Raw genomic sequence first — 16,937 nt, 5'->3', positions numbered from 1 at the left:
TTTATTTATTTATTTGACAGAGCGAGAGAGCACGAGCAGGGGGAACAGTAGAGGGAGAGGGAGAAGCAGGCTACCCGCCAAGCAGGGAGCCTGATGCGGGGCTCGAACCCAGGATCCTGAGACCATGACCTGAGCTGGAGGCAGACGCCTGACCATCTGAGCCACCCAGGCGCCCCCAAATAAAGACTTTTAAAAATGTTTTTCTTTTTTGCCTGAGGTATTGTACATAGTAAAGTACACAAATCTTAAGCGTAAGTTTGAAAAACTTTCACATTTGTGTACACCATGTAATCATCACCTAGATTAAAATATTACACATTTTTAATTTTTTTTTAATTTTATTTATTTATTTCAGAGAGAGAGAGAATGAGAGATAGAAAGCACAAGAGGGAAGAGGGTCAGAGGGAGAAGCAGACTCCCCGCCAAGCAGAGAGCCCGATGCGGGACTCGATCCCGGGACTCCAGGATCATGACCTGAGCCGAAGGCAGTCGCTTAACCACCTGAGCCACCCAGGCGCCCTATTACACATTTTTTAAAAGATTTTATTTATTTATTAGAAAAAGAGAGAGTGAGAAAGAGCAGAAGCAGGGGGGTCAGTCAAAGGGAGAGGGTGAAGCAGACTCCCTGCTGAGCAGGGAGCCTGACTCGGAGCTCCTTCCCAGGACCCTGGGATCATGACCTGAGCCCGAAGGCAGATGTATAACTGACTGAGCCACCCAGGCGTCCCGATATTAAACATTTCTAATACATCGGCAACCTTCCTCATGCCTTCTTTTAATTGATAACATAGCAAAAGGTAACCACCATTCAGACCTCTATATTAGTATGGCCTGTTTTTAAAAAATAAGTTTTTTTGAAATAAAACTCACATACCTTACGATCCAGCCAGTTAAAGTATACAATTCAATGGTTTTGAGTCTATTCCTACAGTTGTGCGCCCATTACCACAATTAATTTTAATACATTTTTATTACCCCGCAAAGAAACTCTGTATCTATTAGCGGTTGCTCTTTTTTTTTTTTTTTTAAGTAAACACTACCCCTGGGGCGCCTGGGTGGCTCAGTCGTTAAGCGTCTGCCTTCAGCTCGGGTCATGATCCCAGGGTCCGGGGATCGAGCCCCACATCGGGCTCCCTGCTCCACGGGAGGCCTGCTTCTCCCTCTCCTACTGCCCCTGCTTGTGTTCCTTCTCTAGCTGTGTTTCTCTCTGTCAAATAAATAAAATTAAAAAAAAGTAAACTCTACCCCTAATGTGGGGCTCGAACTCATAACTCAGAGATCAAGAGTTTCATGTTCCACAGATTGGGCCAGCCAGGTGCCCCTATTAGCCCTATTAGCATTACTCTTAATTTCTCTCCAATTCTTCCAGCTGTATGTAACCACCAAACTACCTTTTGTCTCTGTGGATTTACCTATTCTGGACATTTCATATGAATGGAATCATATAATATGTGGTCCTTTGTGACAACCTTTTTTTTCCTTGGTAGAATGTTTCTGAGTTTAATCCATGTTGTAGTATGCATCAGTACTTCATTTTTTTTTTTAATTTTTATTTTTTTACTTAACAGAGAGAGAGAGAGTGAGCCCAAGCAGGGGGGGAAGGGGCAGAGGGAGAGGGAGAAGCAGGCTCCCTGCTGAGCAGGAATTCTGATGCGGGGCTCCATCCCTGGACCCTGAGATCATGACCTGCGCCTAAGACAGATGCCCAACTGACTGAGCCACCATGGTGCCCTGTACTTCATTTCTTTTTTGCCTCAATAATATCCCATTATATGGATATATCGCATTTTATTTTATTTATCCATTCATTAGTTGGTGAACATTTAGGTTATTTTCACTTTTTAGCCATTACGAATAATGCTATGAACATTTTTGGACAAGTTTTTTATGGACATAGGTTTTCATTTCTCTTGGGTATACACCTTAGAGTGGAATTGCTGGGTCATATGGAAACTCTGTTACAGGATTTGCCTCTCCTTTGGTGCCCACATTTCTTGGTCATGCCACTTTGAAGAATGAAGAGGTAGACCAAACAAAGAGTGGTGGGCTGCAAAGGAAAGTTTATTAACCCATAGAAAAGTTACAGCACAAAGCTCTTGCAGAGGGAAGGGACCCGAGGGGGTTTTATGGGCTTATTGGTGCGCTGTTTTAATCAAATTAACCCTCCCTGCACCTGTCATCCAATCAGGTTGTTGTCATCTATCTATCATGTGCCAAAGGGTGGAGGGCTCCTTCCAGAGTGGGTGTAAAATCCTTTTAAGGGTGGTTTCCTCTTAGGGCGGGGGCGGAGCATGGTTGCTTTTTGCATGATATATCTTTTTCTGTTTTTTAAATTTCAACCTATGTGTATCTTTCAATCTAAACTGTCTCCTAGGGCGCCTGGGTGTCTCAGATGGTTAAGCGTCTGCCTCGGGCTCAGGTCATGATCCCAGGGTCCTGGGCTGGAGTCCCACAGCTGGCTCCCGGCTCTGCAGTGTCTGCTTCTCCCTCTGCCCCTACCCCCACTCGTTCTCTCTCTCTCTCTCTCTCTCAAATAAATAAATAAAATCTTTAAAAAAAATAGTGTCTACTGGGGGCGTCTGGGTGGCTCAGTTGGTTAAGCGACTGCCTTCAGCTCAGGTCATGATCCTGGAGTCCCGGGAATGAGTCCCGCATCGGGCTCCCTGCTCAGCAGGGAGTCTGCTTCTCCCTCTGACCCAACCCCCTCTCATGCTCTCTCTCTCATTCTCTCAAATAAATAAATAAAATCTTTAAAAAAAAAAGAAAAAAGTGTCTCCTAAAGATAGCATACAGCTGGATCTTGTTTATTAATGTAATCTGACAATCTACCTTTTGATTGCATTGCTCAGTTCATTCACATTTAATGTTACTACTATGGGATGCCGTTGACCTTATATCTGCCATTTAGATTTTTCTTTTCTATGTCTCACGTCGTTTTTGTTCTCTTCCTTCTTTACTGTTTTTTGTTTTCATTAAGTGAATATATTCTAGTGTAACATTTAAATTCCTTTAGTTATTTTTTTTCACTTTTTAAAGAGTCATTTTCTTAGTGATTCCTCTAGGGCTTAACTTAATGTCCTAAATGATCATCAATCATCTTCTTTAGATTTATATCCACTTAATTTCAGTGAGATAAAAAATAATTTGTGGTAATTCAGGAACTCTTCAGGGTGTTTCCTCTTATGTATATATCCCTTGAACTATTATTATATTTATGGCAGCGCCTAAAATGTGCTTTGCTATTTTGATCTAGAGAGAATCAATGGAGTCAAGTTGGCTGCCTATTTAACTGGGATAGAGGGTGCTTACCTTTTATACATAAACACTTCTGTTTGTAGGAAAACATGTGATGATGATATAGCATGCAAGATGACTGAAACCCTAAGAGAAGGAATGAAACTGTGCCTGACATCTATTTTGTTTGGGATCTGCCCATAATCTAGGGACTTATGACTTCAGTGGGCTTCATTAATACATTCAATGTATTTATCAGGTGGCTCTTGCATACTGTGCTGGGTGCTTCTGGAATACATAAACAAAGCAGGATTCCAGCTCTCCCAGAGTTTTCAAGGACATACCAGTCCAGGTCATTCTGATTTACATTCTTGACTCATTGTCCTTAGCTTAGTCACAAAACTTCAACTCCAGTTGAATCTAACTATGTTTTGCTATGCCTAAGTGCCAATGAAGAAATTACACAAACTTGGGAAGGGATATTTATTGCTTGTTTGGTATCATCAAGAGAGTTGTGAGCCTTTGAAGAATTCAGATGTTTGTATTTTATTTTTATTTATTTGTTTAGAGAGAGAGAGAGCACGAGTGGGAGGGCCAGAGGGAGAGGGAAAGAGAGAATCTCAACAGACTCTCCTTGGTGAGTGTGGAGCCCGACTCAGGACTCGATTCCACGACCTTGAGATCATGACCTCAGATGAAACCAAGAGTTGGATGCTCAATTGACTGTACTATCCAGGTGCCCTGAGATGTTTGCATTTTAAACCCTGGTTTGGTTCCTTTTCAGTTTCCCTTTCTGGTTCCCCGTAGAACCCAGTGCCTTCTTGCTCAGTCCCAGGCTCAGACCATTGTTCTTTTCCTTCCCCACATCAAAATTTAGGTATACCTCTGGGTGGTAGGACGTTAGATGGCTTTTAACTGTGTCCTTTTCTACCTTTGATTTTATTTCCTGCAGTAAGTAGGCATTATTGACACAACCAGAAAAAAAATGTTAAAGGGATTTTATTCTGAAACCAAAACAAAACGTGATTGCTTCTTGATCAGTTCCTTTAGATCTCAATAGGAGATGGATTAGTTCAGATGATATGGCAAGTAAAGCTATTCTTGCTCTTTGTCTAGGATATATTTTCTTACCTCAGTTAGCATTAAGTTGGCTAACTCATTAACTTAGCCATTTAGGGGCACCTGGGTGGCTCAGTTGGTTAAGCGTCTGCCTTTGACTCAGGTCATGATCCCAGGTTCCTGGGATTGAGTCCTGCATCGGGCTCCCTGTTCGAGTCTGCTTATCCCTCTGCCTTTCTCTCTCTGCCTCTCATGAATAAATAAATAAAATGTTTAAAAAAAAAAAAAGCCTCTGCCTTGGGCTCAGGTCATGATGCCAGGGTCCTGGGACAGAGTCCCACATCGGGCTCCTTAGGGAGCCTGCTTCTCCCTTTGCCTGCCATTCCCCCTGCTTGTGCTCTCTCTCTCAATCTCTTTCTCTCTGACAAATAAATAAAATCTTAAAAAAAATTTAAAAAAACAGCCATTCAGTTTGCTAAGCTAGATATCCTAGATACATCCTATGTTACTGTAATGCCCTTCTAATTGAGCTCTTCACGTCCAGTTGCATTTCCCTCAAGTTCAGTCTCCTAAATGGTGCCTCTTCCCTACGGAAGATCCTGCACTGTCTGTGGGAGTCTAAGTCAGATTGTCCCAGCATGACCTACAAACTTCTTTTTTTTTTTTAAAGATTTTATTTATTTATTTGAGAGAGAGAATGAGATAGAGAGAGAGCACGAGAGGGAAGAGGGTCAGAGGGAGAAGCAGACTCCCCGCTGAGCAGGGAGCCCGATGCGGGACTCAATCCCGGGACTCCAGGATCATGACCTGAGCCGAAGGCAGTCGCTTAACCAATGGAGCCACCCAGGCGCTCACCTACAAACTTCTTTTTTAAATATTTTTTTAAAAGATTTTATTTATTTACTTGAGAGAGAGAATGAGAGAGAGAGAAAGGTCAGAGGGAGAAGCAGGCTCCCTGCTGAGCAGGGAGCCTGATGTGGGACTCGATCCCGGGACTCCAGGATCATGACCTGAGCTGAAAGCAGTCGCTTAACCAACTGAGCCACCCAGGCGCCCAAACTTCTTAAGCCCTGACACCAACTTTATCACCTGCTGCTTCTCATCCAACAACATTCAAACTGCCTTCCTTTTTCCTAGATGGCTCTGGCTCCCTCTTGTTTGTTGGCCTTTGACTTTGTTTTTTCCTTTGGTTGGGATGTCCCTCTTCCCTTGCCTGCCAACTAAACTCCTCCCCCTACTGGTTTTGGGAAAGCTGGAGTTGGCCCTCCATTCAACCTTCCCTCTCCTAGAGCTGCAGGCTTTGATAATCATTCCAACTGCTCCCACTGTATCCGGAAGATAGCAACATCAACAATAATGACAAATCTCGGGGTAGAAAGTGTAAAATAACTGTTAATATTTACTGAGCACTTCTATATGCCAGTATCTGTGCTTGGAGCTTCTTAGGTATTAACAACTCATTTAATCCTCACAATGACCCTGTTAGGTAGGCCTTTTAATTACTTCTTTTTATTATAACACTTGGCCCATTGTCCTTTTTTTTTATTTATTCATTTGAGAGAGAGCACGAGTTGGGGGAGGGACGGGGTGTGGGGTAGGGAGAGGGACAAGCCGACCCTGTGCTGAGTGTGGAGCCCAATGTGGGGCTGGATCCCAAGACCCTGAGACCATGACCTGAGCTGAAACCAAGAGCCATTGGCTTTAACTGACTAAGCCACTCAGGTGCCTCAACACTTGTCCCATTGTTTTGAAATAGCTTAGTTATTATTTATCTCCCTAATAGACAGCTGTTCTTATTCATATATCCTTAGCAACCAGAACAAGTTCTGTACACATGTTATTTGGAATATGGTGAGAGCAACATTCACATTTAACCAAGCTTTAGTATCAAGGATTGAGTGATATGAGAATATCAGGCCAATGGTGGAAGAGGATTGGAGTTTGGGCATAGGCTTTCAGGGTCCTTCCAGTCAAAGGAAATGGTCTTCTCCCTTGAACTAAATGGCATCGCCATCTTTCTACTTGCTTAAGAAAACAACCTGGGAGTCACCTTGTTTACTGTATTTCTTTACACCTGCACCTCAGGAAAATATCTTGAAATTTTTCCACTTTTATTTCCATAGCAACTACCCTAATCCAGATCACCATCATCTATCCCATGGATTTGTGCAATAGCTTCCTATCATTCTCTGGCTTTTCCCTGTTCCTTTTCTGCCCCCTTCCAAGTCATTCTCTACAAGATAGGTTGATTTAAAAAACAAGATGCGGGGGGTGCCCAGGTGGTAGGTTGAGCATCTGACTCTTGGTTTTGGCTCAGGTTTATGATCTCAGGGTTGTGAGATTGAGCCCCAAGTTGGGTTCCACACTCAGAGGGGAGTCTGCTTGAGATTCTTTCCCTTTCCCTCTGCCCCTACCCTGCTCGTGCTCTCTATCTCTTGCTCCCTTCTCTAAAATAAACAAATCAATCTTTTTTTTTTTAAAGATTTTATTTATTTATTTGAGAGATAGAGAGCACAAGAGGGAAGAGGGTCAGAGGGAGAAGCAGACTCCCTGCCGAGCAGGGAGCCCGATGTGGGACTTGATCCCGGGACTCCAGGATCATGACCTGAGCCGAAGGCAGTCGCTTAACCAACTGAGCCACCCAGGCACCCTAAACAAATCAATCTTAAAACAAAACAAAACAAAACAACAAGATGGGGCACGTGGATGGCTCAGTCAGTTAAGCATCTGACTCTTGATTTGGGCTCAGGTCATGATCTCTGGGTCATGAGATTAAGCCCCGTGTTGGGCTCTGTGCTGGGCATGGAGCCTGCTTAAGATTCTCTCTCTCCCTCTCCCTCTGCCCTGCCAGCCCCTCCCCACACGTGTGCTCTCTCTCTCTCTAAAAGAAATAAATAAAAATTAAAAAACAAGATAAAACTTAACAATAAAAAGTCCAAACAGCATGGTTACGCTCCTACTGCACTCTCTAACCTCAGTCTCATACCATCCACAAACATGCTTCAGGCCTCTTGGCCTATTCCTCACATAAGCAAAACCACATCAGCATCCCCAACTTCATACCCATTGTCCTCTGTCTAGAATGCTCTTTTTTCCCCATGGTTGGCATCCCCACAGCTGGCTCCTTCCTCTCCTTTTTTTTTTTTTTTAAGATTTTATTTATTTATTTATTTATTTATTTATTTATTTATTTATTAAAGATTTTATTTATTTATTTGAGAGAGAGAATGAGAGATAGAGAGCACGAGAGGGAAGAGGGTCAGAGGGAGGAGCAGACTCCCTGCCGAGCAGGGAGCCCGATGTGGGACTCGATCCCGGGACTCCAGGATCATGACCTGAGCCGAAGGCAGTCGCTCAACCAACTGAGCCACCCAGGCGCCCAAGATTTTATTTATTTTTAAAATATTTTATTCATTTGACAGAATGAGAGAGGGAGAGAACACACAGGGGGAGTGGCAGGCAGAGGGAGAGGGAGAAGCAGGCTCCCCTCTGAGCAGAGAGCTGATGGGGCTCGATCCCAGGACCCTGGCATGAGCTGAGCTGAAGGCAGAAGCTTAATCGACTGAGCTGCCCAGGTGCCCTGCTCCTTCACCTTCCTTAAGTCTTAGCTCAGATCATTTCCTCAAAAAGTCCTTCCCTGACTACTCCGTTTTGTTCTCTTCACCACATGCAATTATCTTATTTACTTGTCCTACTATTTATCTTCTCCACTGGAAACCTACACTTCTAAGTACAGGGACTTTGGTCTTGTTTTTTTTTTTTTTTTAAAGATTTTATTTATTTATTCATGAGAGACAGAGAAAGAGAGGGAAGCAGAGGGAGAAGCAGGCTCCCAAGGAGCAGGGAGCCCGATGCGGGACTCGATCCCAGGACCCTGGGATCATGACCTGAGCCGAAGGCAGATGCTTAACCATCTGAGCCACCCAGGCACCCTAGGGACTTCGGTCTTATTCACTGTTGTATTCCTAGCATCAAGAGCAGATCACAGTATTTTTATTCTTTTTATCTCTAGAGAACAAACTGATGGTTATCAGAGGGGCGGTGGGTGGGCGGATGGGTGAAATAGGTGAAGGGGATCAAGAGTACACTTATTATGATGAGCAATGTATAAAACTGTTGAATCACTATATTGTACACCTGAAACTAATATAACACTGTATGTGAACTATGCTGGAATTTATTTATTTATTTATTTTAAAAGGCAATTTTTATTTTTTTATTTTTTTAAGATTTTATTTATTTATTTGAGAGAGAGAGAATGAGCGGTAGAGAGCACGAGAGGGAAGAGGGTCAGAGGGAGAAGCAGAGTCTCTGCTGAGCAGGGAGACCGATGCGGGACTCAATCCCGGGACTCCAGGATCATGACCTGAGCCGAAGGCAGTCGCTTAACCAACTGAGCCATCCAGGCGCCCTATGCTGGAATTTAAAAAAAGGCATTTTTAAAAAATAAATAAATGAAATAAAGGAAAAGACAACAGTCGTATAGGCATATATATGAAGTGGCCAGCAGTCCGATCAGAAGTGAATCCCTCTGTTCCTACTGCTCTTTAACTGGTGGGAGGGAAGAGGTGAAGCACAGAGGCCACGAGATCTACCAGCTCCTTTTGCCATCTAGTTGGCAGGCAGGAGTCACAATGGTACATGAGGCAAACTGTAAAGTCTGCCAATGATTGCCAGTTCTGAATTTGACTTACTGTTGAGGGCAGTTCCACTTTGGGGTGAACAGTGTTGCAAGGGTAACTTGTACCACTTTGGGGTGAACAGTGTTGCAAGGGTAACTTGTACAAATTCTCTTTGTTTAAAGGTTCACAGAGTAGTCAGTTCAAGCAAAGGTGATCCATTTGTTCAGGGTAGCTTGACAGGGTCCTGGGTGGCCCTCTCAGCTTGTTTGGAGTAGGGTTGCAGTCATTAGGCAGGCTAGGTTAGCTCGCATTGGTTTGCAGGCTCTGAGTGTGGCTCTTCAGTCTCTGCTGCTCTCATCATTCCCTTTTCACCTACTTTTACTTTAAATTCACCTACATCTTTGCCTTCGCAAAATCGGATTAACTGTTGCAGCTAATCTACGTCCTAAATCTCTCTGCATCATTATTTTTCCTTTGATTACGAAGTCTCCTTGTTAATTTCTTAATTACCCCATCATTTCACTGGTTCCTTATCTAGTTCGCCTATGCTGAAGGACACAGTCAAGTATAGTTTACAAAGCATTAAAGCATCCCATGATGAACACTGCCGGCTAGTGCTTCAATTTTGTTCCTAGAGGGTCAGTTCCAACTTTAAAGATCCACGGTTCTAGAGGCGGCTTCTGCGAGTCTCTGGAAAAGTCTCCAGACTCGCCGGCCCGGAGCTATCATGCCGGGTGCCGTTTCGGACTTGTAGGAAGTTATCTCAGGCTACTCTCTGCCGCACATTGGATCGCTGGCGCAAAACGGTATCACGACCGGCTCGCGCGTAGGTCTGGGCTCTGAGCGCCGGGGCCAGGTGGGCGCTCAGGTCCTGGGTACCCGCGGGCCCGGAAAGGGGCGGGGCGGCCGTGGGCGGTGGGCGGAGCCTGGCGGCGAGGGGGACCGCCAATGAAATCCCGAGCCCGCGCGGGCCGTGCGCGTGACGCTGCGTAGCGGGCTGCGAGGCTGGGGGCGGCGGGGCCCGGGAGTGGGGCGCTTTATCTTCGCTGGCTGCGGGGCTGGCTGCGCTGCTGGCTTTGGGCACCTGGAGAGCTCCCCGACGCCCATCCTTTTACCAGCCGCGCGGTGGGGGCTACCCGGCTTTGCCTTTCTTGACGAGGTCCGCGCTGTCGGGCTCCGGCCCCAGGTAGTGCTCATGCTCCCCGATCCGCTCTTCACTTCCCGCCTGGGTCCACCCGCCTCAGCCGGAGAGGAAGGGGAAAGAAGTGGGCGGCTGCATCTCCGGCCCGGCGGGCCTGGCCTTGCCCTGGGCCAAAGGGCGGAGGAGGCGGCCGGGAGCCGCGGGAGGGGGAGGCTCCGCGAGTCCTGAGGAGTTTGGGGGATGGGGAGGGCGGGAAAGTTACCGTGGGGCGCCCGCGTGCCTGGCAGCCCTTTAAACCTTGGAGGTTTGTTACGTGCCCCCCAGATCCTGTGGCATCTCTCAAGCTGGTAGTAAAGAAAGTTATGAATCAGAAGACATTTTATTTAAAAAGCGAAACCAAAAATGGGCTAAGGAAGTCTGGAATTGATTTAGGAAAAAAGTGTGTGAAGGGGTAGATGGCACCTCAAGACATAGAAAGCTGTCTGGGCACCAAAGCCTTTAATCAAGCTCTTAAATAGTAAAGTGTAATTTTCTGTCACTGTTAAGTGTTAATAGCCATTCAGTTTCTCTGATGCGTGTATTAGAAGTTATTTGTAACCGAGACACAACTGTAAACGCTATTTTTCGTATTTATATGTAGATGAAGTTCACTGGTCACTTTCTAAGTCGCTGCCATCGTTTAAACTACTTTTTTTCAGAGTATCTTCCTTTGACATAGAATTCGACTTGAAGCGGTTTTTTGTCCCCCTTTATGTGGGTAATCTCCATGAATGACTTGTTGGGGAAGTTTGTGTGTTGTATAGGCATGAGAATGGCTTTTGGGAGGAATTCTGATAATATTCAAGAGTAATTGTTTAAAAATGCACGTGTCTCAATGCCTCACATGCTTAGAACTCTCAAAACATTTCACATTCTCCTCGAATAAAGACCAAAATACTGCTGCCCCTCTTCTCCATTTCATTTTGGGCCACTTTTCTCCTGGCTCTCTAGGCTCAAGCCACATTGGTTGTATTTTTGTTCTCAGAAAGCCTCTTTACTATCTCATGGTCTTTAGGTGTTTCCTCCACCTGTAATGCGCCATTCTCTCCTTTACCCAAATCCAACACGTTCCTCAAATATCACTGTAGGAAATCCAACCTGTCTCTGTGAAGCCCTCCTAGTACTTGGTTTTCCTTAGCAGCAGTGTAATGTTTGTCACTTAGATGCTTTGTTTCTTCTGCTAGCATGTACATTTCATGAAGGCTGGGCTAGTGCATCTTATTTATGTCTTAATTCCCGGAGTCTGGCCTAGCACCTGGCACAATGAAAGAATTGAATGAGTTGAAGAACAGAGGAAGGAACTTGTTTGAATGGAAAATGTTAACTAGGAAAGAGTGCCTGTTCCTTTTGGGAAGGAAATGGAAAAAAGTTTTTAACAAAAGCCAGTTAATGACATGTTTTGTTTTGTTTTGTTTTGAAATTTATCACATAGGGTAAATTATATTGACCGTACAGATGTGAATGAAATTTGGGTTCTTTAGTTTAGCTAATTGACTTAATGACTTAATGATATAATGATATATAAGTGTTGTAGGGTTGTACTTGGTTAAGTCTGCTGGGAAGGGAAGGGGAGAAACCATCTTTTGAATTGTAAATTTATCTGCAATTGTTCTCTTTTCCTTCACTGAAGGTGAGAATGACATAGCAAAGTTGGTCACTGAGAGTAAGTTGGTTACTCTATTTGTTTTATAGATTTATAGGTTCTTTTCAAAGCTTTTTTTTTAAGCCTTTTTTAATTTGTCAGAGTGAGAGAGAGAGAGCGCACAAAGCAGGGGGAGTGGCAGGCAGAGGGAGAAGCAGGCTCCCCGCTGAGCAAGGAGCCTGATGTGGAACTTGATCCTAAGACCCTGGAATCATGACCTGAGCCCAAGGCAGACAATTAACTCACTTTTCAGGCATCCGTGAAAGCTTGCTTGCTTGTTTGTTTATCTACCTATTTGTTTATTTTTATTTGAGAGAGAGAGAATGAGAGCACAAGAGGGGGGAGGGTCAAGAGGGAGAAGCAGACTCCCCGCTGAGCGGGGAGCCTGCTGCGGGACTCCATCCTGGGACTTCAGGATCATGACCTGAGCTGAAGGCAGTTGCTTAACCAACTGAGCCACCCAGGCGCCCCTGAAAGCTTTTTTAATAGGTACACCGCAGGTAGGCTAAAGTTGACATTCTTCCCAACACGGTTCATTTGTTCTCAAGTCAATTTTGTGTTGCTTTCTTTTTTTTTAAGATTTTATTTAGGGATGCCTGGGTGGCTCAGTCGGTTAAATGCATCTGCCTTTGGCTCGGGTCATGATCCCGGGGTCCTGGGATCGAGTTCTACGTCGGGCTCCTCGCTCAGCGGGGAGCCTGCTTCTCCCTCTGCCCGCCGCTCCCCCTGCTTGTGTGCTCTCGCTCTGTCGCTCTGTCTTTCTGACAAATAAATAAAATCTTAAAAAAAATATTTTAGTTATTTGAAAGAGCGAGAGAGAGGCAGAGAGGGAGAATCAGGCTCCCCGCTGAGCAGGGAGCCCGATGCTGGGCTCGATCCCAGGACCCCAGGATCATGACCAGAGCTGAAGGCAGACGCTTACTGGACCAAGCCACCCAGGTGCCCCTTGTGTTGCTTTCTTAAGGCAAATTAGATACTATCACACCGAACATTACAAAACCAATGCACAAATTGGAATCTTAAATAATTTTCCATTCTGTATGTTGTATTTTAAAATAGCTCTCTGGTCAGCTTTATGTCACCTTGAGTGTAAATGTTTCCATTGCCACTTACTGGCTGTGTGACTTTGAACAGGCCTTATAGTGTTTCCAAAATCTTTTGCATCTTTTAAAATGCAAATGTTAGGTGAGGTATGTGGTGCACCTGCCCTGCTGCCCAGCACTGTAAATGTTATGGCTTAGTAAACATTAGTTCCTGCTTCCTTTATTGTTGGACCTTTTGAGAGACTAGTCTTATGATTACTGTTTTTACTTCCTCAGCTCATTTTGCAACCCAATCCAGTATATTTCTTTGTCCTTCCTGAAACATTGTACAAGTAAATTGTAACTATTAATGTCCCCAAATTGTGAAATATTCTAGGTCTCACCCTCCTTTATTTTCTTTTTTTTTTGTCTTTCTTGAATTTTCTATGATACTGATCAGATAACTTCTTGAATCTTCTAACTGGATTTCTAATATGGCTTGCTCCCAGTTCTCTAATCACTCCTAGGCCTTGCATTTTCACTGTTCTTTAAGTGTCTTGTAATATTGGGAAAATTACTTAACCTGTAATATGGGATAATAGTATCTACTGCATAGATTGTTGTGAGGATTGAATGAGCCATAGTAAGTACTAGGGAAATGTTAGTTTTATTACTTCCTAAGTTATTTCTTGATATATGGTCTCTCCCCGGGAGATTTCCTTCCTGTGCCTTGGCTGTAGCTGCTGCCACTGATGAATCCAGATCTTCGTCTCTAGTCCAGACTTGTACGTTCACCTGTCTGCTTTTTCATCATCACTTGGCTGACCCACAGGCACATCGTACTGATCTTATCTACACCTTTTTCCACCTGTAGTTACTTAGCTTAATGGCACACCCATAACCTTAGTCAGCTGAGTTCAGAAAACTCTGGATCTATATTTCCAGATGCCTTCTGGATATAGCCACCTGGATATCCTAGATGCCTCAGCTAATGCTTGTAAATTTATCTCCCTTATCTCTAATTTGTGAAATCATTTGTTCATTTAATAATGACATGCCGTTTGAGCCTTATTTCAGGCCCTTATCTTTTCTGTGTGTGTGCTAATTGTCCTTGCCAATCTCTCATCCTCCACATTGTTGCCTCAATTATCTTAACTAAAAGACAAATATCAAGTCACGCTCTTGTTTATTTTTTCTATACTTTTTAAAAGATTTTTTTTTTTTAAGTAATCTCAGCACCCAACGTGGCGCTTGAACTCACAACCCGAGATCAAGAGTCGCATGCTGCACCGACTGAGCCTGTCAGGCGTCCCCAGCCTCTTGTTTAAAACCTCTGTAGCTCCTTGTTTGTGTGTTAAATTGCAAACTCCTTTTAATCAGTCCCTGAGGGTCCTTGACCTTTTGTTCATACCCTTCCATGTACCCTGTTCTCCAACCTTACACCTTCTCTTCCTTTAAGATTTAACCTAGATTTTACTTTTTTTTTTTAAAGGTTTTATTTATTTGACAGAGAGAGAGTGAGCGAGAGCAGGAACACAAGCAGGGGGAGTGGAAGAGGGAGAAGCAGGCTCCCCACTGAGCAGGGAGCCCGATGTGGGACTCCATCCCAGGACCCTGGGATCATGACCTGAGCCGAAGGCAGACGCTTAACGACTGAGCCACCCAGGCACCCCTAGATTTTACTTTCTTCAGGAAACCTTTCTTAATTGCCCCTAAGTTCTGTTGGGCGCCCGGCCTGTATTTCTTTAATACCCTGTACATCTCAGTTACTGTTCTGTAATACTGCTAGGTGTTATAATTATGTTTTTATGTCTTTTGCCCACTAGATTTTCACTCTTTGAGGGCACAGGCTGTTATGTAGTCACTTTTGCATCCCAGGGCTTGGTACTGTAGTAGACCTCAATAAAATATTTGAAATAGTGAATCCATCACCAAGGTCTGAACTTAGGTTTTTCATAGAGTGCTCTCCTTCCCATCCTGTTTTGATATCTAGAAACTTCTGTTTCTTCTTTGAACTCTGGCTCTAATATCACCTCCTCCATGAGGACTTGTTTGACTTCCCGAAATGTTTTGTTATACCTTCTTTGGATACAGGGTGTGTATATCCATATGTGTGTGCATGCACGTGCGTGTGCATGTGAACAGTGTAATGGGGTAGACCTCTGTATTATTGCAACACATTTATCTAATATCATAGTAGAAAGAGATGCTTAATCTACATGAATTTTCAGATACTTGGCATACACCTTTTAAGTGTCAGAACTTAAAAAATTTTTTCAATGCAAATTAAAAAGTTTTTTCCTGCCTTATAAGTTTAAATTAGCATAACCTTTTTAAGGTGCCAGGGTCGTTAGAGCATGAACTTTTAAGGTCTAATTTGATACAGTGATGTTTTATGGGCCTTATAGGAAGCATAACCCTTTTGGTCCTTCACTGAAAGACCTGCTCTTGCTCTCTCTTTTTAATGTTGATTCCTACTTTTAAAGTTTTCTTTCTTCGGATGCCAGGGTGGCTCGGTTGCTTAAGTGGCTGCCTTTGGCTTAGGTCTTGATCCCAGAGTCCTGGGATCGAGTCCCTCATCGGGCTCCCTGCTCAGTGGGGAGCCTACCTCTCCTTCTGCCCCTCTCCCTGCTTGTGCATGCTCACTCGCTCGCTCGCTCTCTCTGACAAATAAAAGCTTAAAAAAATATATTAAGGTTTCTTTACATAGTTTCTTTTAAAGATTTTTTAAAAATTTTTTTTATTTGAGACGGAGAGAATGAGAGAGAGAGAGAGCACATGAGAGGGGGGAGGGTCAGAGGGTGAAGCAGACTCTCTGCTGAGCAGGGAGCCCGATGCAGGACTCGATCCAGGGACTCCTGGATCATGACCTGAGCCGAAGGCAGTCGCTTAACCAACTGAGCCACCCAGGCGCCCTACATACAGTTTCTTTACTGTCGTCTACAGTTATGCCTCTGGCAGTCACTGCCTTTTTCTGTTTGAAGATGCCAGACAGGATTACCTCCCTCATAGGGTTATTTTTAGGATTAAAGGAGGGAATGTACACGAATGTGCACAAGGTCTTATCAGAGAGTATAGCAAATAGTAAGTACCCACTAAAGGGAACTCTCAATTCTTAATGTATTTCTAATTATTTGAATCATTTCAGGAGAATAATCTCTCAAGTTTGAGAGGTTTTTCTAGTGGAGTAAAGGGCATGGCATTTGTAAGAAAATGGTTTTTCAGAGTCTCTCAGGCAACCTAAGTTTAGAATTGGGTCCTGAAAGCAGATGCTGATGAGAAGTCTGAAGCTCTAGAACAGAGCATTTTTATGTGTATGTATATAGATAATTTAAATCCCAAGGTAGGTAAATGTCTTCATAAACTGTTTTATATTTATCTTTTAGTGTTAATAGGTGAAGTTAGAAATAAAAGTGAACATCATTTCAACTCTCATGTTCTTCGCGGACACGTGAAGGACCATTGTTTCATTCCCTTAACATATGTGAAAATGCTTGGTAATACTTTATCCACTTAATAAAGGTGTATTAAGTGCAGGGTGTTCCAGGCATGGTTCTAGATACTTGGAGAAAATAATGAACAAGACAAAATTCTACTTTTCTTGTGGGATTCTAGTTTTGGGGGGTTGATAGACAATAAATGCTATAATGTGCTGGGCAATAAGTGCTCTGAAGAAAAAGTAAGGGATAAGAGAGTAAGAGGGTGCAAGAGTGTTTAGTCAGGGTAGAGCGGGGAGTCCCCGAGGAGGGAATGTTTGAGCAGAGAACATTGATGAAGTGAAGGAGAGAGCCTTGAGAGTATCTGGAGGAGATACTCCAGACAGAGGAAATGGCAAAGACCTGTGAGTAGGAATGAGCTTGGCTTGTCCAAGAAACAGCAGAAGGCCAAAGTAATTAGAGCGGAGCAAGTGAGAGAGTTGTGGGAAGTGGAGGGTGCTGGGGAAGGGGCAGGGAGGTGAGTGGCAGACCATGGAAGAGTTACTAGACAATGGTGAGGACTTAAAACAAAATCCACTGTTTGGAGGGTTTTGATGAGGGGGATGACTTGCTCTGACTTATCTTAGAAGGATTAGTCTGGGTGCTGTGTTAAAAAATAGAAGGGAGAAAATGAAGACGGACCGGACCAGTTAGGAGGCTACTACGGTGAGAGAGGACTGTGCTTAGACTCTGGTGAAAGTG

The 16,937-nt window shown here is 43.9% G+C and overlaps 1 protein-coding gene across 1 annotated transcript in view; it reads left to right on the top strand.

Annotated features, from left to right (window-relative positions):
* The first annotated feature begins 9,922 nt into the window (after window positions 1–9,922).
* SOAT1 (sterol O-acyltransferase 1) overlaps window positions 9,923–16,937 on the top strand; it is a 74,835-nt gene continuing 67,820 nt past the window's right edge. The window contains exon 1 of the mRNA XM_027610217.2: window positions 9,923–10,101. The gene's annotated coding sequence lies outside the window, so the exon portion shown is untranslated. The remainder of the gene's footprint in view (window positions 10,102–16,937) is intronic.

This window comes from Zalophus californianus, chromosome 10 (assembly GCF_009762305.2).
Source record: "Zalophus californianus isolate mZalCal1 chromosome 10, mZalCal1.pri.v2, whole genome shotgun sequence".
NCBI classification, from domain to species: Eukaryota; Metazoa; Chordata; class Mammalia; order Carnivora; family Otariidae; genus Zalophus; species Zalophus californianus.
The sequence above is the reverse complement of the archived record's forward strand: the minus strand, read 5'-3'. Positions and strand labels throughout refer to the sequence as shown.